Raw genomic sequence first — 23,257 nt, forward strand, 5'->3', positions numbered from 1 at the left:
GAATTGATATTTTTGAACTGTGGTGTTGGAGAAGACTCTTGAGTCCCTCGGACTGCAAGGAGATCTAATCAGTCAATCCTATAGGAAATTAGTACTGAATATTCAGTGGAAGGACTGATATTAAAGTTGAAGCTCCAATATTTTCTGGCCACCTGATGGGAAGAACTGACTCATTTGAAAAGACCCTGATTCTGGGAAAGATTGAAGGCAGAAGGAGAAGGGGATGACAGAGGAAGAGATGGTTGGGTGGCATCACTGACTCAACATGAGTTTGTGCAAGCTCCGGGAGTTGGTGATGGACAAGGAAGCCTGGTGTGCTGCCGTCCATGGGGTCACAGAGTCGGACATGATTGAGTGACTGAACTGAACTGAGGATATTTGAAACCATGAGAAGGATGGCTTGGGCTGTTATGACTAGAGTTGGGGAAGCATGAGTGGTGGAGCCTAGAAATGCTGGACTACCCTGCAGGAGAGGGTAGCCTAATAGCCCAACAAGGAACTCCTCTGCCCCATCCTCCCCACCAATCTCCCAGTCTTTTCATCCTCTGTTACATAGGATAAAGTGATGCTCACACAGGACAAAAGATTCTCCACACTGGGTTTAGTGTTCATATTTCAGACAGGGCTATATGGTTGAACTACATTTGAACCACAGATGGAAACTACGTGTACTTTTAAGTTTGCTAATAGTCACACTTAAGTATTTTAAAACTGGTGAAATTAATTTTATAATGTATTTTATTCAACCCAGGATATATAAGACATTATCATTTAAATATGTATTTAAAATGTAATTATTAATGAGATGTTTTATGGTTTTACTAAATCTTCAAAATCTGTTATATATTTACACTTAAAAACATGTCTCAATTCAGACTAGCCACATTTCAAATGCATAATAGTCACCAGGAGCTAGTGGCTTCCATATTGCAGCTCCTGGAGAGTCTGTGTTTTTCCTAAACCATTTTTGCCTTTCTTACAGTATATATGTCATAAGCAACTGAGTAAAAGACCTCAGTTGACTCCGTCTACCATTCTTGCCACTGTATCGTAGAAAGAAATGAGATTTGTCTGACTAAATGTGTTTGTCAGAAAGCTAAAGCCATGTTGGTTGTTATTTTGTACCTCCTGATCATCTAAGAAGTTGGAAATTGATTTGTGTATGAGTCACTTGAGTATTTTTTTTTTAAAATATTTGAAGGTAAATCAACTGTTTTATAATTCCAGGCTTAATTTTTTTCTGAAGAATATGCAATCATTTTGCCATTTGCCATAACTGCTTTCATTATTCAGAATATTACCAGCCTTTCTGCCAGAGTGTTTTATAGCTTGATTGTTCTTAGGGCTCTGTTTTTCTTTTTTAATAGTAGTTTGTCTAAATTCCTCTTACTGAAACTTCCACAAATATTCACACATTTCCTCCAGCTAATAAAACTATTTATTTCTTGTCCATTTTTTTTACAAGATCAGTTTTGCATGTCACTAAGTTCCTTCTAGCATTTTTTCATTCTATATTGAATATAACTATTTTGTCCATTCTTCCTCTCACTTCTCTAAAACTTAGCTATTAAATGATAAAAATTTTTGCTTGGGGTATTATATAATTATTTTTCATAAAAATTCTGTTTCTACTTGACTTTCAATAAAGATACCCCTGAAGTAAAAAATATAAATATAGTTTTTATTATTTGGATTTCAAGTGCAAGACATTTGAACATTAAATGTTTAAATCCAGCAAGACATAGATTTTATATCAATGGTTAGATTATGAAAAAGAGGCACACGTATCAACTTTTCTCAGGATTCTTAAGGGATGATATATCCACATTTTAGTTGGAATTTGGTAATTTTATTGTCAGAAAGTGGACAAAATAAATGGTCATTTCTAGTCTATACATTGTGTGGGTGGGTGTGTGTTTGTGAACTTCTCAGCCAAAATACAGAGAGTTGTATATTTCAGGGAATGGAATTTTTTCCATTATTTTATTGAATTATTGCTGATTTACAATTTCATATTAATTTTTGCTGTACAGCAACATGATATACACACATTCTTTTTCATATTCTTTTCCATTATGGTCTATCAGAAGATATTGAATATAGTTTCCTGTGCTACACAGTAGGGCCTTGTTGTTTATCCAGAAAATGGATCTTTACATCTGCTTTTATTTAAGTTTTTTGGCTGAATTTTCTATAGAAGTCCATATTATAAGCATTTTAAGTATAAGTATTCCCTTCTCTTGGTTTCCCAGGTGGCGCTAGTGGTACATAACTCAGCTGCCAATGCAGGAGACAGAGAGATGCAGGTTTGATCCCTGGATTGGGAAGATCCCCTGGAGGAGGGCATGGCAACCCACTTCAGTATTCTTGCCTAGAGAACCCCATGGACAGGGGAGTCTGGCCAGCTACAGTACACAGGGTTGCAAAGAGATGGACGGGACTGAAGCAAGTTAGCACGCACACGTGCATTCCCTTCTTCAGGGATCAAACCCTGGTCGGCTGCATTGCAGGCAGATTCTTAACCATCTGAGCCACGAGGGAAGCCCATAAGTATTTTAGGCTTTGCTAACTCAATGGTATCTGTCATAATCACTCCATGTGCCTGTCACAGCCATAGATGATATGTAAAAGTACAGGCTTGACTGTACTTCAATAAAACTACAAAAATAGACATCAGGCTGTATTTGGCCTACATGCATGCCAGGTCACTTCAGTCATGTCTGACTCTTTGTGACCCTATGGACTGTAGCACTCCAGGCTCTTCTGTCCATGGGATTCTCCAGGCAAGAATTCTGGAGTGAGTTTCCATGTCCCCCCTCCAGGGGATCTTGTTGGCCCCTATTCTAGATATTCTAGAATCACTCACTTTACTCTGACTGTATAAACTAGCCATTCAGTCTCCCATCCTGATTCTGGCATAATGTTGAGTTGTTACACTGAGCTTTGAATACAATGAAGACAATTTCAGACTAACTAATTCTCATCTGACTATGAAACTGTATTTGATGTCTTTATTTTCCTGCTGTGTGTATAATAAAAAATTATTTATACCCCTGCTTTTAAAACTTATCCGATGTTTACATTGTTGTTTTATTTTGGTAGTTCCATAAAAATGCATCCCTCAGCTTTGTTTGAGGCTTACTGGCTTTAGCCCTTAAGTTTTAGTTATTTCCCACTTTGAGTTCTTTTACTATATGGTGTGTGTGTGTTTGTGTGTGCACGCATGTGCGTGTGCCCTCTCTCAGTAGCTCAGTCATGTCCAAATCTGTGTGACCCCCATGGACCAAAGCCAGCCAGGTTCATTGGTCCATGCAAATTTTCCAGGCAAGAATACTGGAGTGGGTTGACATTCCCTAATCCAGGGGCTCTTTCTGACCAGTGGATCAAACCTGTGTCTCTGGCATGTCCTGCATTGGCCAGAGGATTCTTTACACTGCTACCTAGGAAGCGCCTTGCTGCGTGGTGAACACTCTTAAATTTTCTGATGTATTGTTGTTTTTGTTTAGCCACTAAGTCATGTCTGACTCTTTTGCAATCTCATAGACTGTAGCCCACCAGTCTCTTTTGTCAATAGGATTTTCCAGGGAAGAATACTACAGTGGATGCCATTTCCTTCTCCAGGGAGCTTCCTGACCTTGGAGTCGAAAGCACATCTCCTACATTGCAGGTGGATTCTTTACTGCTGAGCCACCAGTGAAGCCTTTCTGACTTATGCTATAGCATAAAAACAGCCTTCCAAGGATGGTTTATCATAAATATCTCTTCATAAAAGTACAGGGATGGATTTATAATGCTCCTGGCTGAAATGGACAACAATTTCAGGATGAATGTGGCTGAAGCCATCACCCCTGAAAAATGAGGCAAAGGTTTTTTGAAGAACATTCAATAGTAGAACTTAAATGTGATGCTTTTGAAATCTTAATGTGAATAAACACTCCAAAACAAATGCAACATAATAGCCAAAAGTTTTCAAAGATGGAAAGGCCTAGAGCCACTGAAGAAATGTTTCCTCTGGTTGTGGATACTCTGGGTTGCTACATGTGTTAGGTGGCTAAGTTACAATTGCTATGGGAACTGAAACTTGACCTTTGATATATTTACATATTTACCCCTAACATTGTATTAACAAGCTTTTGAATTTACCCTGTGTTTGTAAATGGCTTTGTTTTAGGCTTTCAAGGAGATTAATTTGAAAAGATCCTTTAGGATGTTGAAAGCAGAAAGCTTGATTGCTTTCAGTCTCATTCACTGCTGCTGCTGCTGCTAAGTCACTTCAGTCGTGTCCAACTCTGTGCGACCTCATAGATGGCAGGCCACCAGGCTCCCCCGTCCCTGGGATTCTCCAGGCAAGAACACTGGAGTGGGTTGCCATTTCCTTCTCCAGCGCATAAAAGGGAAAAGAGAAGGGGAAGTCGCTCAGTCATGTCCGACTCTTCGCGACCCGATGGACTGCAGCCTACCAGGCTCCTCCGCCCATGGGATTTCCCAGGCAAGACTAGCATCAGAGTTTACTTCTGTAGAATCAGTGCATTGATGATGCTTTTTGAGGACAGACAATGAATTCTCATATAGAGAGTACTCCTTGCTTGGCTATTTGTGTAGGTTGATTAAAACTTTGTCTTCACAGCTTCTAAGCAGGTAGATTTTCTATGGTTTGTCAGAAAGCAAGAGAAGAAAAGCAGTAGTTCAGGGAGTAGCCGTAAGTGAGAAATAACCATCGTTGATTCTTTCACCTTCTTCATTACATCAAGTTCAAATATGGGTGCATCAACACACTACTGTAATTCCTACTACTGTTTCATCATTGTGCTTCTACAAGTTAAATCAATTAAGCTATTCTTTATGATTATGAAGATTTGAATATTCTGTGTAAATATGAACCGTTAGGCTTATGAAACCCCTACAAGATTTCAGAGTACCAGAACTCAAAAGGACTCACATAGACAAACTTGGAAATGAAAGGAATTGACATTTATGAAGCATTTCCTGTTCTGGGCTGTATGGTGGATGCTTTATATATGCAATCTCACTTAATCCTCACAAGATTCTCCACAGGATAGATGAGGTTGATGAACTTTCCCCAGTCCCACAGTTAGTTACTAATTATTTGAACCTAGCTCTGAATAACTCTAGAATCCCAGAATTCTTTTTTTTTTTAAGCTGTTTTTGCAGATTTCTAGTTCAGCAAATAGTTGTTACATTTTTATCAAATCACTCAAAGTTTCCATAAAATATTCCATGAAATTTTGACTTTGGTATTTTCAAAAACATCTGGAAATACTGAAATTACCATCTGGATATACTTCAGGAGTGAAGTCCATTTTTATCATATTTTATAGCAATTAATGAAATATAAGGGTCTGGTCAGAATAAAGTAAAAATGAAAGTGGAAATGCAAAGCAAGAGAGTTGAAATAAAGGCCTTGGTTCCTTCAGTGGCATTTTTCTCCCATTTATATACATTCCTGTAAGTTGGTGTCTACATTGCAGATACCAAAAGCCTTTTGTTTTTATTTCTGTTTGACAACAAAGGGATTAAAATGCTAATATTTCTATTTTGCAACTTTTCACATGAGCAGTTACAGTACAGGGTCAAAATCTGGCTGCAATGCCTTGTTAAAGCACAGTAAAGAGTTTTAATAGGAAATGTAATAGGGCCAGATAGTTCTGCGTTTTAACACAACGCTTAGGTCTACTCTCTTTTGCCTGCTCCATTTAAGTTACCTACTGCCCCCTGCAGGCATTTAAGTTTTCCTCCCATAAAATAGAATTGTTCCCTTCAAATGAAATGTGCTTTATTTCTTAGAGGAATAAAATTGTGTTTCCATATAATAAATAAAATAAAAAGAGAAATTATATAGTACTGATTTGTTGGAGGGGTTACCAGATTCCAAAGACTAACCTTCAGCTTCTCAGTTTCTGAAACTGAGTTGTAATATCATTTTAACATTGATTAGATTCAATGGAATGAATTTCCAGTATATAAACTCATAAGAAATTGATCTGTGAACTAGAATCCCTGTTTTATGTTTCTGTTGGATGAAGATGTTTTCCTAGGTACTAAAATTTTTATGTCTTCACTGCAAGGAAACCTCCTTCCAGTATCTTGGTGACTGGATGCTATGGTCAGTCCAAAGAGTTGAGAGGGATCCCCACTCAAAATTTGATTTGAATTTCCAAACTGATCATCACACACACACATACACACACACCAAGAATGTATGGAAAGGTTTATTATTCCCATAATGAAGCTTTCTAGAGAGAGCAGTGCAGGTCTCTCAAGCTGATCTGAAGTGTCTTGAAGGAACTGTGAAAGGAGGGAGCCCAGCGTTTTGGTGGTGGTTAGGGGCTGAGGCTGCAGTGAGGGTTTTAGCACATGATTTACACTTACTGTTGGTGACGAAGCACCTAGGCTTTCTTATCGGCATGCCCAGCTGAGAGACAGAAGGGGAAGAGGGCGGGGTAAGACATAAAAGAAATCTGTATTCAAACATGAAGCAGACTGTTAGGTTGGGTCCAAACAAAGATTGTTTAGTGAACATGGAATTAGTGCAACATGCAGTGAATCCTTGTGAAATGGATCATGCAAAATGAGGCAGTGACGTCTAAGCAGAACCCTGTCCCACAACAGTACAAGCCCTTCTGGCTTCCATAATGTCAGGGTTTTATGTCTCTATCTTTTGGTCACTGTTGGAAGGTAAAAAATCTACGAACTCTTGTTCTTTTCTTCTGTTCATGATATTTTCCCTGAAAACATTCTTTGATATTAGAAAATTTGGTAAGCTTTCTGACAAACCCAGTCCTTCTTGATTTTTTAGCCTGAGATTCAACTTACCTTTTTGATGATTTCTTCAGATCAATAAATTTCATCTTTGGTGGAGATAAACTGTCTTAACTCATAGTATTTTAAGAAAATGTTACTGTTCGTTCACTATCCACAATCACTTTCAATTATTTTTCTAAACTGGATGATAGTGAATCTTCCTTCTATTGTTTATAAAGTCTCATCTTCTGTCCAGGACACTGACCTTATTCTTCCATTTCATCATTTAAAAGGAACATAATATGAATAAGGTGGCATATTGGGCACAGCAGAGAAAATTGCTATAAATGATGGTTTAATGGATGGATAGGACAGTAGCAAAGTTGAGATCAGTTCTGAATGACTGTGGACAACAGTTCTGTGTCTCTGCTGAGGAGAGATCAAAAGAATATACACAGAGAGAATATTCAGAATACATCTGGAAAAACAAGGAGAATTGGGAGAAAACCTTTTAAAAGTTTATTTTTAAATTTGCTTATAAGAAGAATAAACTACCTTTTATGCTTGCAGTAGTCTAGGTCAGTGATTCTTGATATACTTGGAGTCACAGGTGGGAGAGCTTATGAAAATACTTGATGGAGAGAAAAACTCACGTGAAACAACATTTATTTGCCTTGGACCTATAATGTGAACTATTATTCCATACTAACCTTATCCTGCATGGTAGGCCAAAAAATATTCCAAAGGGCAAGAATTTGTTTCATATGCTATGTGGTCTGCAGTGTTTCCTTATTGGCTGGCTAGGTTTGTTTAGAGTTTCCAGTTTGTCTCTGAACCTGGCTTTGTGTTTTGTTACTCATGGCAACCCACTCCAGTATCCTTGCCTGGAAAATCTCATGGACAGAGAAGCCTGGTGGGCTGCAGTCCATAGGGTTGCAAAGAGTCGGCACAACTGAGCAACTAACACTAGCTAACTACCTCAACTATTAGCCCATTTATGGAACTGAAATATGAGATGCACAGTCTTAGATTTTTATGACTGTGTTGAAGATAAAATAGCCCTTTAACCAGGATCAGATATATACATAATAATAGCAACCTTTGATTGAATGGTTACTGTGTACCGGACACAGTACAAAGCATAATCTCATGTAATCCTCCAACAACTTTTGATGTGAGTATTAATCCCATCTCTTTGATGAGTAAAAATGAGACTTAGAAGGTTTAATGATTTGCCTAAGCATTTATTGAGCATCCCTTGAATGTCTGATACTGTAGAGGAATATACAAATTAAACAAAACGTAGACTAAGGAAACTTTCAAAAATAAAAGTTTTCTTTTAATTAACTGCATTTTATTCATTTTTTCTTTTTATTTTTTTATTGAAAGATAATTGTTTTACAGAATTTTATTGTTTTTTGTGAAACCTCAACATGAATCTGCCATAGGTATACATATATCCCCTCCCTTTTTAACCTCCCTCCCATCTCCTGCCGCATCCCACCCCTCTAGATTGATACAGAGCCCCTGTTTGAGTTTCCTGAGCCATACAGCAAATTCCCATTGGCTATCTATTTTACATATGGTAATATAAGTTTCCATGTTGCTCTTTCCATACATCCCACCCTCTTCTCTCCCCTCCCTTAAGTGCATTTAAAAATATCTGTGTTTGAAATTATGACATGTAGTTCCCAGCCTTATGGTTTAATTATAACTAGTGGTGTGGACAGTCAACTTCTTCTAAAAGTCTATGGGTGTTCATTTGAACAATGATATATTCAATCATAAGGCTCTGTTGATGATGGCAAACAAAGTTGGTGAATTTGAAACAAAATAAAATCTCAGACTTAATGCAAGCTAATTTTTACAAGCCCCAAATTCATCTCCCTTGTTTGTACATATATGAAGTAATTGATACAGCATAACTGTGTTGAAAAACAGAGTCATTACTCAGCCAACATTACCCTGCCGGTCCCTATAGTCAAGGCTATAGTCTTCCCAGTGGTCATGTGGTTGTGGTTATGAGAGCTGAACCATAAAGAAGGCAGAGCACCAAAGAATTGATGCCTTTGAACTGTGGTGCTGGAGGAGACTCCCAAGAGTCCCTTGGACAGCAGGGAGTTCAAACCAGTCAATCTTAAGGGAAATCAACCCTGACTACTCATTGGGAGGACTGATGCTGAAGCTGAAGCTCCAGTATTTTGGTCACCTGATGCGAACAGCCGACTCATTGGAAAAGTCCCTGATGCTGGGAAAGATTGAGGGCAGAAGGAGAAGAAGGTGTCAGAGGATGAGATGGCTGGATGATGTCACCAATGCAATGGGTATGAACTTAGATGGTGAGGGACAGGGAGGGCTGGCGTGCTGCAGTCCAGGGGGTTGCAAACAGTCAGACACGACTGGGTAACTGAACAGCCACAATGGTGACATTAAATGTACTTCAAATAGATGTCACACTGCTGCCTCTTTATAGATGTCACATTGCTGCCTCTTTATAGATGTTACATTGCTGCTTCTTTATAGATGTGAACACCTATGTACTTTCAAAATAACAAACTTTAAAAGAAACAGAAGAAAAAATAATGTTTAGAGAGTTTCCTATTTATGTTTCAGTTCAGTTCAGTTCAGTCGCTCAGTCATGTTCAACTCTTTGCAACCCCATGGACTGCAGCACACCAGGCTTCTCTGTCCATCACCAACTCCCAGAGCTTGCTCAAACTCATGTCCATCGAGTCAGTGATGCCATCCAACCATCTTATCCTCTGTCATCCCTTTCTCCTCCTGCCTTCAATCTTTCCCAGCATCAGGGTCTTTTCCATTGAGTCAGTTGTTCACATCAGGTGTTTCAGCTTCAGCATCAGTCCTTCCAATGAATATTCAGGACTGATTTCCTTTAGGATTGACTAGTTGGATCTTCTTTCAATCCAAAGGACTCTCAAGAGTCTTCTCCAACACCACAGTTCAAAAGCATCAATTCTTTGGTGCTCAGCTTTCTTTATAGTCCAACCCTTATACCCATACATAACTACTGGAAAAACCATAGCTTTGACTAGATGGACCTTTGTTGGCAAAGTAATGTCTGTGCTTTTTAATATGCTGTCTAGGTTGGTCATGGAGAAGGCGATGGCACCCCACTCCAGTACTCTTGCCTAGAAAATCCCATGGATGGAGGAGCCTGGTAGGCTGCAGTCCAGGGGGTCGTGAAGAGTCGGACACGACTGAGCAACTTCACTTTCACTTTTCACTTTCATGCATTGGAGAAGGAAATGGCGACCCACTCCAGTGTTCTTGCCTGGAGAATCCCAGGGACGGGGGCGCCTGGTGGGCTGCCGTCTGTGGGGTCGCACAGAGTCGGACACGACTGAGGCGACTTGGCAGCAGCAGATTGGTCATAGCTTTTCTTCCAAGGAGCGAGTGTCTTTTAATTTCATGGCTGCAGTCACCATCTGCCGTAATTTATGCTTACTGATTTGAAACAGCATTGTGTAAAGACAATTTGGATTCTCTCCATTATTCTTTTACATTCTTTTATCATAGCACCTTTCCTTTAAGTATTATCATCAATATCTACCCATAGCTTTGATACAGGTTTTAGCATATTAGTGCTTTGTAGTAATATGTCCTCTTTTGAAGATTAAAAAAAAAGCTGAAGCATAAAAATGTTAAGTGTCTTTGTGAAATAAAGATGCAATCAGTGCTACACTTCTACCTACTTGGTTATAAAAGCTGAGTGATTTTGAAATCTAAAGATATGGACTGTATTACAGCCACTATTTTCTTTCCTACCTCTTTATGCTCCTCACCTTTCCTGATCTTTCAGAATAATTTAAAGTTCATAATACCCTCCCTTTCCTTTCTCTTTGACCTATGTATTCACCCATCTACTTGTCAAACAATTATTCTGAGTAGCAAACACTAGAGATACAAAGATAAAATCATATCCCCTTTCTCAAGGTACTTAAATTAAATTCTAAGGGAAAGACAGACTTGGTATTGAAAAGTCCCCTGGTAAATACACTGAAGTTCCAGGAAACACCATTGACCCAATCTGAGGGGTTGAGCTGGGCCTGTTAAGGAAGCCAAAAATAATGTGTGTGACTGAAGTGTCTGGTATGTTAGGACAAATGGTAGAAGTTGAAAATAGAATAGCATGCCAGGATCAGCTCACTTATAGTGCCTTGTTATATACCACAATTGAGAGTTCAGATTTCATTGGGAATCAGATGAACAGGATATAAAAACTGAAGAAGATTCAATGAGAGTGACCTGGTAATATATGCAAAGATCCCACTGGAAGCTAGGTAGAGGCACAATGTACCAGATTAACAGAAAAGGTGACAAGGAATTGGAGGGGACCATTGAGGTCCCAAGGGGCTTTACAGATGGCTCAGTGGTAAAGAATCCATCTGCAGAAGACATGGGTTCAATCCCTGGGTCTAGAAGATCCCCTGGAGGAGGGCAAACCACTCCAGTATTCTTGCCTGGAGAATCCCATGGAAAGAGGAGCCTGGCAGGGTACAATCCATAGAACCAGAAAGAGTCAGACACAGCTGAACATACACACACACATCTAATATGAAAGCTTGATGTTAATAGCCAATAAACACATGAATAATTCTCAACATCTTTAGTTGTTAAATTCAAATTGGGCTTCCCTGGTGGCTCAGTGTTAAAGAATCCACCTGTCAATGCAGGAGATGCAGGTTCAACCCCTGGGTCAGGAGGATCCCCTAGAGAAGGAAATGGCATCCCACTCCAGTACTCTTGCCTGGGAAATCCCATGGACAGAGGAGCCTGGTGAGCTAACAGTCCGTGGGGTCACAAAAAGAGTCAGACATGACTGAGGAACTGAGCACAGCACACACTAAGGTCCCAAACAGCTGCACTGAGAATGTAGCAGGGACATACATGAAAGAGGTTAATTGAGGCAAAATCTCCAGGATTCATAGATTGATGTTTTGTGGGGAGTAAGTGACATAGAGATAATTCTCACATTCTGGCTTGAGTTATCAAGTGGTGGTGGTGCTGTTAATCAGGATTGAGAATCAATTCATCTCTTTAATCTTTTGTGTTTTTGGTGCCATTGAACCATCGGAGGTGAACTGTGTAAAACCCAATTAGAGATGAGTCTGGTGCTCGGCAGAGAAGTCTGGTTGTAGATAATATAATGATTTAAGACCATATAGGTGGTGGTTGAAGCTGTGTATATGAATGAGGTCATCAGTTTCTATATGAAAAATGAAAACGGCAAAGGGCCTAGGGTCTCCCCCAAGGAAGTACTACAAACTCAGAATCAAACTGCAAACTCAGGTTTATCTGGTCCAAAGTCTATATTTGATGCCTTCTGAAAATCATCTCATGGTTACAGTTTATTTTCTCCAAGTAAAAGATGGGTGAGCATTTTAGTGCCCACAGATGGTAAAGACTGACTCTTGATAAATGTCTGACTCTTTTTGTGACCCCACGGACTGTTAGCTCACCAGGCTCCTCTGTCCATGGGATTTCACAGGCAAGAATACTGGAGTGGGATGCCATTTCCTTCTCTAGGGGATCCTCCTGACCTAGGGATCGAACCTGCATCTCCTGCATTTTGGTGCACACAGATTTGAGACCATTCAGGGAGCTATTTGTATTCTCAAATGAACATTTATTTATTTAGCTGATAAATATATTGGTGGTCAATACTCTTGAGAACTTCATTTATTTTGAAAGTGAAAGTCGCTCAGTCGTGTCTGACTTTTTGCGACCACATGGACTGCCCATGGAATTCTCCAGGCTAGAATACTGGAGTGGGTAGCCTTTCCCTTCTCCAGGGGATCTTCCCAACCCAGGGATTGAACCCAGGTCTCCTACATTGCAGGCAACTTCTAGCTGAGCCACAAGGGAAGCCCAAGAATACTGGAGTGGGTAGCCTATCCCTCTCCAGCGGATCTTCCCAACCCAGGAATCTAACTGGGGTCTCCTGCATTGCAGGCGGATTCTTCAGGAACTGAACTACGAGGAAAGCCCTCATTTATTTTCTTACAATCAAAAACCAAGTTCTGACATGAGCTATCCATAGCCTTCTAGTGAAACAATGATCCCAAATCCATTCTAGATAAATCTTCATGGAAAATCTGAAAAGCATAAAAGAAAGAAATCTCAGTAATATTTTTCCAGAAAGTGGATGCTCTTTTGGTTAAATTATACATTAGACCCTGAGAATTCGTGGGGACAGATAGTAGGAATGACTCTGTAATTGATTTCAAAGATGACTTTTGAAGAAAGAACTGATATGTGATATTCAGTACTCTACACATAAGAGAAATACTTAAAATTTAGTGTTGCTGAAGTTTTGGTCTAAAGCTGTGGCCTTTGGTTTCTATGAATTCTATTCTGACAAGCCAGGAATCACCTTTTTTTTGTCGAGTTTTATGGTTTTATTAACATACACAAAATTGCGCAGTAGCCCTCTCTTCATTTTCTTTGCTGCGCAGCCTGGCGTTGGGATTGCTGACTGATGGCCAGTAGGGCTGCTCTTTCCACACTGGCTTTGGCATTCTTGGAGGAGATGTTGTGAGCAGTCCCGGCACCGGAAGACATTACACATCAGCAGTACTTCAAGCTCCTTGAGGTTTGTGGACCAGGAACTTCCGGAGGCCACTGGGCCACAAGCACTTTGTTTTCTTGTTGCTCCCCTAACCAGGTTGGAGATCAAGGTCTTTGGCCCTTGGATCTCCTGCCCACCCTGTTTCAGTGCCTCTGGGTTTCTGATGGTTCTGTTTAATTTTGATATTATCAGTCTGACTGGTGCTGGATGAACTCCTTGGTCCTCTTTTTGACCCTGATTTTGGGCTTCAAGAGGGTCTAAGAGTGGCAGTGACGCCAAGCAGGAGATGGCTACCACTTCCTAGGCAGCTCCGAGAAAGAGGAGAAATCTCCTCTTTGAACCACAGAAAAATAAATGGAAGTATAGTTACTCTTTTACAATTGTTTCACCTTTATCATTTTTTCAGGAAAGTAATTTATGCTGTACATCTATCCTCTTTTGCAAGGAATTATTACCTAGGCAAAAAGTTTCCTTGGTTTTTGGGTTGCCATGAGGATATCGCCCAAGAGTGAAGCTCCTAGTGTGAATAGAAGCTCCTTTTGTGGGAAGTGTCTGCAGACTTAACCCTTGGGCCCCATGACAATCTCTAAGTTATGGTAATTGCATTAGGTTTATATGACCATTCACCTCTGAGATTACTAAAGTCATTGCAGTTCCCACAATATATATATTTTTAAACTTCATGAAAACTGTGTCAATGCAGGAATAAAGGTTATAACAGGGTGGAGTCTTGATCACCATCAGCACCTTACAAATTTCAGAAGACTTTGAGTTAGAAAATACATCAGAGGTAAAATATAATCTTCTAATAGGATCTAGAGTGGTAAGGCCCAGCTTAATTTTGTAATCAGTGACTTGACAAACAGTGCAGTCAACTCACAGCAACTTGTTTCTTGGGCATGGAAGCAAATGGGAAACATCTGTGGATAAAAAAAGAAATGAATTTGTTCTTCATATAAAAACTAGGTCTTTTGCTTTTCTCCCTCATTTTTTTCGTAAGTGTCTCCTCTAAGCTAGGACTATGTTGGCACTGGAGAGACAGTGAAGACCTGATATTCTAGTGGAATATCTGACAAAGTATATACACACTGAAACAGCTGAAAATTATCATAAGTTTTGTGAAGGAAATTTACATGAATCCACGTAAAGGAATCCATGAAGGAAACAGACTCATTACTATTACATGGGGTGTCCAGAGGGCTTCTCTGGGCATGTGGCATTTAATCTGACACTTGAAGGGTAAGACAGGAACCAGCTTTGTGAACTGTGTGCTCCATGGAAGGAACAGTCTGTGCAATGGTCCAGGGATGAACTTGTGTAGCTATATAGCTGCTGTGGGCTTTTACAAAGTCTCTCTTTTTTTTTCTTGACAGAATCATACCAATGACTCCTTTATAATATTATATTAATTATAAATATGGGTACCTGGGATTGGGTAGTAAAAGTTTATGCGTTTTACTGCCTTCAGGAAATGTTGCTCCTGTGTCCTCTCCTAGACCTGAATCATTATATCATTACACAGATTTCAGGGGTAGTGGAGAGAGATCTGTAAAATTGGAAGAAAATTTTATTTTTTCTATTCTCAGCACAGAACAGGCCTGGTAATGTTCAGTGCACTGATGTGCTATACAAATCTTTGCCCTTTTTTGAGGGAAGGGTGTTAATTAATCTATATATTTTAATTGGCAGATAATTACTTTATAATACTGTGGTGGTCTTTGCCATATATTGACATGAATCAGCCACAGGTGCACATGTGTCCCCCCCATCCTGAATCCCCCTCCTACCTCCCTCCCCACCCCATCCCTCTTGGTGGTCCCAGAGCACTGGCTTTGAATGATCTGTTTCATGCATTGAACTTGCACTCATCATCTATTTTACATATGGTAATATACATGTTTCAGTGCTATTCTCTCATATCATTCCACCCTTGCCTTTTCCCATTTAGTCCAAAAGTCTTCTTTACATCTCTGTTTCTTTTGCTGCCTTGCATATAGCATTGTCTTTATTGTCTTTCTAAATTCCATATACATGCCTTAATATACTATATTGATGTTTCTCTTTCTGACTTACTTCACTCTGTATAATAGGCTCCAGTTTCATCCACCTCATTAGAACTGACTCAAATGCGTTATTTTTTATATCTGAGTAACATTCCATTGTGTATATGTGCCACAACTTCCTTATCCACTTGTCTGCCAGTGGACATCTGGTTGCTTCCATGTCCTAGCTAATGTCAACAGTGAACATTGGGGTACATGTGTCTTTCAGTTCTGGTTTCTTTGGTGTATATGCCCAGCAGTGGGATTGCTGGGTCATATGGCACTTCTGTTTCAGGTTTTTTAAGGAATCTCCACAGTGTTCTCCATAGTGGCTATACCAGTTTGCATTTCTACCAGTGATGTAAGAGGGTTCCTTTTCTCTACACCCTCTCCAGCATTTATTGTTTGCAGGCCTTTTTGATAGCAGCCATTCTGACAGATGTGAGATGGTACCTTATTGTGGTTTTGATTTGGATTTCTCTAAGAAGGAGTTATGTTGAGCATCTTTTCATGTGTTTATTAGCCATCTGTATGTCTTCTTTGGAGAAATGTCTGTTTAGTTCTTTGGCCCACTTTTTGATTGGGTTGTTTGTTTTCCTGGTATTGAGCTGCATGAGCTGCTTGTGTATTTTGGAGATTAATTCTTTGTCAGTTGTTTAATTTGCTATTATTTTCTTCCATTTTGAAGGCTGACTTTTCACCTTGCTTATAGTTTCTTTCATTGTGCAAATGATTTTAAGTTTAATTAGGTCCTATTTGTTTTCTGTTTTTATTTCCATTACTCTCTGAGGTAAGTCATATAGGATCTTGCTGTGATTTATGTCAGAAAGTGTTATGCCTATGTTCTCCTCTAGGAGTTTTATAGTTTCTGGTCTTATATTTAGACCTTTAATCCATTTTGAGTTTATTTTTATGTATGGTGTTAGAAAGTATTCTAGTTTCATTCTTTATAGGTGTGGACCAGTTTTCCTAGCACCATTTGTTAAAGAGATTGTCTTTTCTCCATGGTATATTCTTGCCTCCTTTGTCAAAGATAAGGTGTCCATAGGTGTGTGGATTTATCTCTGGGCTTTCTATATTGTTCCATTGATCTATATTTCTGTCTTTATGCCAGTACCATACTGTCTTGATGACTGTAGCTTTACAGTATAGTTTGAAGTCAGGAAGATTGATTCCTCCATTTCCATTCTTCTTTCTCAAGATCGCTTTGCCTATTCAAGTTTTTTTTTTCTTCCCATACACATTGTGTAATTATTCTAGTTCTGTGAAAAATACCATTGGTAGCTTAATAGGGATTGCATTGAATCTATAGATTTCTTTGGGGTAGTATACTCATTTTCACTATATTGATTCTTCCGATCCATGAACATGGTATATTTCTCCATCTAGTTGTGTCATCTTTGATATCATTCATCAGTGTTTTATAGTTTTCTATATATAGGTCTTTTGTTTCTTTAGGTAAATTTATTTCCAAGTATTTTATTCTTTTCATTTCAATGGTAAATGGGATTGTTTCCTCAATTTCTCTTTCTTTTTTTCATTGTTCAGTTCAGTCGCTCAGTTGTGTCTGACTCTTTGTGACCCCATGAATTGCAGCATGCCAGGCCTCCCTGTCCATCACCATCTCCCAGAGTTCACTCAGACTCACGTCCATCGAGTCCGTGATGCCATCCAGCCATCTCATCCTCGGTCGTCCCCTTCTCCTCCTGCCCCCAGTCTGTCCCAGCATCAGAGTCTTTTCCAATGAGTCAACTCTTCGCATGAGGAGGCCAAAGTACTGGAGCTTCAGCTTTAGCATCATTCCTTCCAAAGAAATCCCAGGGCTGATTTCCTTCAGAATGGACTGGTTGGATCTCCTTGCAGTCCAAGGGACTCTCAAGAGTCTTCTCCAACACCACAGTTCAAACGCATCAATTCTTCGGTGCTCAGCCTTCTTCAAAGTCCAACTCTCACATCCATATGTGACCACAGGAAAAACCATAGCCTTGACTAGACGGACCTTAGTCACAAAGTAATGTCTCTGCTTTTGATATACTATCTGGGTTGTTCATAATTTTTCTTCCAATGAGTAAGCGTCTTTTAATTTCATGGCTGCAATCACCATCTGCAGTGATTTTGGATCCCCAAAAAATAAAGTCTGACACTGTTTCTACTGTTTCCCCATCTATTTCCCATGAAGTGATGGGACCAGATGCCATAATCTTTGTTTTCTGAATGTTGAGCTTTAAGCCAACTTTTTCACTCTCCACCTTTACTTTCATCAAGAGGCTTTTTAGCTCCTCTTCACTTTCTGCCATAAGGGTGGTGTCATCCGCATATCTGAGGTGATTGATATTTCTCCTGGCACTCTTGATTCCAGCTTGTGTTTCTTCCACTCCAGCGTTTCTCATGATGTACTCTGCATATAAGTTAAATAAGCAGGGTGATTGTTAGTTTATAGGAATTCAAGGGATTTCTGTGTATCAATTTCATATCCTGCAACTGTACTATATTTGTTGATTAGCTCTAGTGATTTTTCTGGTGACATCTTTAGGTTTTTCTATATAGAGGATCATCTCATCTGCAAACCATGAGAGTTTTACTTCTTCTTTTCCAGTCTGGATTCCTTTTATTTATTTTTCTTCTCTTATTGCTGTGGCTAGGACTACCAAAACTATGTTGACTAATAGTGGTGAAAGTGGGCACCCTTGTCTTGTTCCTAATTTTAAAGGAAATGCTATTAGTTTTTTGCCATTGAGAATAATGTTTGCTGTGGGTTTGTCATATATGGTTTTTATTACGTTGAGGTATGTTCCTTCTATGCCTGCTTTCTGGACAGTTTTGATCGTAATTGGGTGTTGAATTTTCTCAAAGGCTTTCTCTGCATCTATTGAGAAAATCTTATGGTTTTTATCTTTCAATTTGTTAATATGGTGCATCACATTGATTGATTTGCAAATATTGAAGAATGCTTGCATCTCTGGGATAAAACTCACTTGGTCATGATATATGATCTTTTTAATATGTTGTTGGATTCTATTTGCTAGAATTTTGTTGAGTATTTTTTCATTTATGTTTGTCAGTGATATTGGCCTGTAGTTTTCTTTCTTTGTGGCATCTTTTTCTGGTTTTGGTATTAGGGTGCTGGTGGCCTCACAGAATGAGTTTGGGAGTTTACCTTCCTCTGAAATTTTCTGAAAGAGTTTGAATAGGATAGGTGTTAGCTCTTCTCTATATTTTTGGTAGAATTCACCTGTGAAGCCATCTGGTCCTAGGCTTTTGTTTGTTGGGAGATTTTTTTTATTACAGTTTTGATTTCCATGCTTGTGATGTTAAGCACTGTTAAGATTTTCTATTTCTTCCTGGTTCAGTTTTGGAAGGTTATAGTTTTCTAAGGATTTGTCTATTTCTTCCAGGTTGCCCATTTTATTGGCATTTTATTGCTCATAGCAGTCTCTTGTGATCTTTTGTATTTCTGTGTTTGTTGTGATTTCTCCATTTTCATTTATAATTTTATTGATTTGATTCTTCTCCCTTTTTTTCCTTGATGAGTCTGGCTAATGTCTTGTCTATTTTATTTATTTTCTCAAAGAACCAGCTTTTAGTTTTGTTGATTTTTGCTATAGTCTCCTTCGTTTCTTTTTCATTTATTTCTACTCTGATTTTTGCCCTTTTTACCCTAGTTATTTTGCTGATCTGAAAGGAATAAATTTTCTCTTTGTAGTAGTCCTCACCCTTATGCCAAATTGGACCAAGATTTTTTTTCTTTCTACACATTTTGAGTCTTGGATCTGAGCAGCTTTTATGGCTTACTGGAACTCTTTCAGGTTGTTGCAATGTTTCTACAAGGTTTGATACTTAGTGTTTACTGAATGAATCCTCCTCCTAAGTCACGTCAGTCATATACGACTCTGTGCAACCCCATAGATGGCGGCCCACCAGGCTCCCGTCCCTGGGATTTTCCAGGCAAACATACTGGAGTGGGTTGCCATTTCCTTCTCCAGTGCAGGAAAGTGAAAAGTGAAAGTGAAGTTGCTCAGTCGTGTCTGACTCTTCGCGACCCCATGGACTGCAGCCTACCAGGCTCCTCATCCATGGGATTTCCCAGGCAGGAGTACTGGAGTGGGTTGCCATTGCCTTTATTGAATGACTAGACAAGGGGAAAAAAGATGAATGAAATGTAGATACCAAAATCTATACCATATTTTAAACTCTCACTATTTTGGTAAGTACATAGAGAAAGAATAGCCAAGTGATACCAAAAAGTACAGGGAAGGCTCTGAAAAAAGGGGGATCAATGAAATGAAGAAGCCCCATATGATTCTTTAAATCTGAATGAAATAATGATACTGGCCAAACACAAAGGATCTCATATAGAAGGCAGAACACAAAGCATCCTTAGGTCTTCAAGGGCCTCAGAGACCCATGGTATTCTCATAAGTCTTAGTCTCTAGGAAAGAGCAGCTATACCATAGCTGAACACTAAAGGAGGTTGCAAACAGAGACTTAGAGGTCCAGAACTTCCTGATTCTTATTTTGATTTGTCTTAAAAAGAAACCTGTATTCTGTTTTACTGACTTGTGGTTACCAAATGTCCATTATAAAAAGCTTATTTAAAAAAAAATATTCCCTTTGCTTTGATTAGAGCCAAGGATGGTGTCTTAATGATAGCACATCCTGAAAGTAGAAGCCTAATAAAGATGCAGTTTTATAAATGATAGTGCTTCCTTTAAGTTTATACTGGGAGGCATCACTGGGAAGCATGTTTCATGAAAGCACATTTTTACCCAATGAGAACAGTCCCACACCACCTGTTTGTCTGACTTGTTTCCTAAAACCTGGGAGTGGATCACTAAAGGATCTAGTGGTCTTCACCCTTGTACAGAATTGGACCAAGTTGTCTTTCTTTCAACACAGTTTGAGTCTTGGATCTTAGCAGCTTTTATAGATTGCTTGAACTCTTTCAGGTTGTTGCAATATTTCTATAAGGTTTGATACTCAGAACATTAAGACACAATATTCAAAAAGTGACACCTAAGTTTACCTAATGCATATTCTTGCCTCATCAGAACTAAGACTGATTGAGAAACTGTGCTGAATTTCCTAAACTCTGGTTTGTATGCAACTTGGCAGGAGGGCTTGGACTCTGAGAGCTGAACCACAGGGCACTGTGGGGCATGCAGCTCTCCTGCAAAGCTTGTCTTTGGCTGTGTGGATTAAATAATGGTTTGGCTTTGCTTTGGTGTCTCTGACCTCTCTCAGGCAGTTAACATATTTCTTGATCCCTAACTAAAAGGAAAACACAGTGGGATTCAACTCTCATTGTTTTCGCCTCTAATTGGGGGATTAAGACACACAGACATTTAAGGAAGGGAAAGAACAGTGAAGGTGCTAAGTAAGAATAAAAGGAGATTATAAGATGAAATGACATGAGGGAATCAATGATTATGTGCCAAGGACTGACATAAACTGTAGCTGAGGGGATGGGTAGAGGGAGGAGATGTGCCAGGATCCCAGAGTAGCCCGGGCAGGTGTCATGGATGAAGTCAAACTTGATTTGGGCCTTGAGTAGGCCAGTAGTTTGCAACCTTTCGTGCTCATCAGGGCCATCTGGGGAGGTTCTAAAGAAGGCCAAGTAGACAGGCATAAAAGAGGAGAGAGGGTGCCTCTGAGAAGGAAAGAAAGTTTAAAGAATCAATGTTTATTTGGTTGCTGTAAAAAGTTAGTGTAGGAGGAGAAAAAAGAGAGAAGGCAGAAAAGTCAGGTTTCATCTGATTTTTAAGTAACCTTGTGTGCCAGGCCAAGGAATTATGGAAACGTATTTGTCTCAGAATAGTAGGGTATTTTCAGCCATAGCATCTGACTCTCACAACTGGACAAGGATATTAGAATTCCTCTGTATCACATTGCTCCTCACTTCCCACTTCCACTCCCTGCTTGGAAGCTTAACAGAAATTAGGTGTAGATATGTGCTAATATGAGCTTCCCCGGTGGCACTAGAGGTAAAGAATCCTCCTGCCAATGCAGGAAACATGAGACATGGGTTCAATCCCTGGGTCAGGAAGATCCCCTGGAGGAGGGCATGGCAACCCACTCCAGTATTCTTGCCTGGAGAATCCCGTGGACAGAGGAGCCTGGTGGGCTACAGTCCATCAAGTCACAAAGAGTCATACATGACTGAAGCGACTGAGTATGCACGCATGCATGTGCTAATACTTCACTACTTTCTCATTCTCTCAGATGGCGGGATTCCAGCTGTTACTGTGGGGATGTGGGGATTCATACAAAAGTAGTGCTGTGTGGGAGCCCCTGAGTAACAGCCAGCAGGGGGCACGCTTGAGGCAGCAAAGCTAGCACCCCCAACGCAGGGCACTTGCATCCTGTTTACCTAGGATGAGGGGACTCTTGCATTGGTCCGTCCTGAATCTTTTTTTTTTTTTTTTAAAGAAGCCCATCTAATGAGAAGGAAATGATTCTGTTTCCACCTGGCATTTCATAAGATTCTTTGCAAATAAAATTCTATTAGATCTTAAGATAAATGTTACACTGTCCATGTGTGTTAAATTGCTTCAGCTGTGCTTATTTCTTTGTGACCCTATGGGCTGTAGCCCACCAGCCTCCTATGTCCATGAGGTTCTCCAAGCAAGAATACTGGAGTGGGTTGCCATGCCCTTCTCCAGGGAATCTTCCTGACCCAGGGATCCTGCCATCTACTCTCACTCAGCTTCTTAGCATTGAATAGCCACAAACTAGACAGGGCAGTCTTTTGCCCAGACCTCAGTGATGTGAGGGCTTGAACCCTGCTACTTTGTCCATTGAAATAGGGAATCTAGGATTTATTAGAAACCAGGAGTCAAACAACATTTCCTCTAACTTTTTGTGTCATCCTTGAAAGGATGGTTTGCCATTCCCTTCAACAGTGGACCGTGTTTTGTCAGAACTCTCCACCATGTCCTATCTGTCCTGGGTGGCCCTACATGGCATGGCTCATAGTTTCATTAAGTTAGACAAGACTGTAGTCCATGTGATCAAATTGGTTAGTTTTCTGTGACTGTGGTTTTCATTCTGTCTGCCCTCTAGTGGAGAAGAATAAGAGGCTTATGGAAGCTTCCTTATGGGAGAGAATGAGGAGGAAACTGGGTCTTGTTCTGATGGGTGGGGCCATGCTCAGTAAATCTGTAATCCAATTTTCTGTTGATGGGCAGGGCTGTGTTCCCTCCCTGTTATTTGACTTGATGCTAAACATGGTGGAGGTAATGAGGATAATGGCGACCTCCTTCAAAAGGTCCCACGCACACACTGCTGCACTCAGTGCCCCCAGCCCTGCAGCAGGCCACCACCGACCCACGCCTCTGCCAGAGACTCCTGGACGCCCCTGGGCAAGTCTGGGTCAGTGTCTTGTGGGGTCGCTGCTCCTTTCTCCTGGGTCCTGGTGTGCACAAGGTTTTGTTTGTGCCCTCCAAGAGTCTGTTTCCCCAGTCCTATGTAAGTTCTGGCGGCTCTATGGTGGGGTTAATGGCGACCTCCCCCAAGAGGGCTTATGCCTTTCCCAGGTCTGCTGCACCCAGAGCCCCTGCCCCTGCAGCTGTCCACTGCTGAGTTGTACTTCCACAGGGGATACTCAGAAACAGTTCTGTCTCAGTCTCTGTGGGGGTCTCTGGGTCCTGGTGCACACAAGGTTTGTTTGAGCCCTCTGAGCTTCTCTAGTGGATATGAGACTTGATTCTAAATGCAATTTTGCCCCTCCTACTGTCTTTCTGGGGCTTCTCCTTTGCCCTTGGATATGGGGTATCTCCTCAAAGTCGCTCCTGTGCTATGCAGCCGCTGCTGCTACTGATTATATTCTTTGCAGCCAAAAATGAAAAAGCTCTATACAGTCAGCAAA

General features: G+C 40.1%; 1 protein-coding gene and 1 pseudogene across 1 annotated transcript in view; one reads left to right on the forward strand and one right to left on the reverse strand.

Annotated features, from left to right (window-relative positions):
• The window catches only part of LOC120861138 (fatty acyl-CoA reductase 2), a 178,065-nt gene that overhangs the window by 38,469 nt on the left and 116,339 nt on the right, over positions 1-23,257 (forward strand). The gene's annotated exons all lie outside the window — the stretch shown is intronic.
• LOC120861126 lies at positions 13,185-21,751 on the reverse strand (annotated as a pseudogene).

This window comes from Oryx dammah, unplaced genomic scaffold, assembly GCF_014754425.2.
Source record: "Oryx dammah isolate SB20612 unplaced genomic scaffold, SCBI_Odam_1.1 HiC_scaffold_11229, whole genome shotgun sequence".
NCBI classification, from domain to species: Eukaryota; Metazoa; Chordata; class Mammalia; order Artiodactyla; family Bovidae; genus Oryx; species Oryx dammah.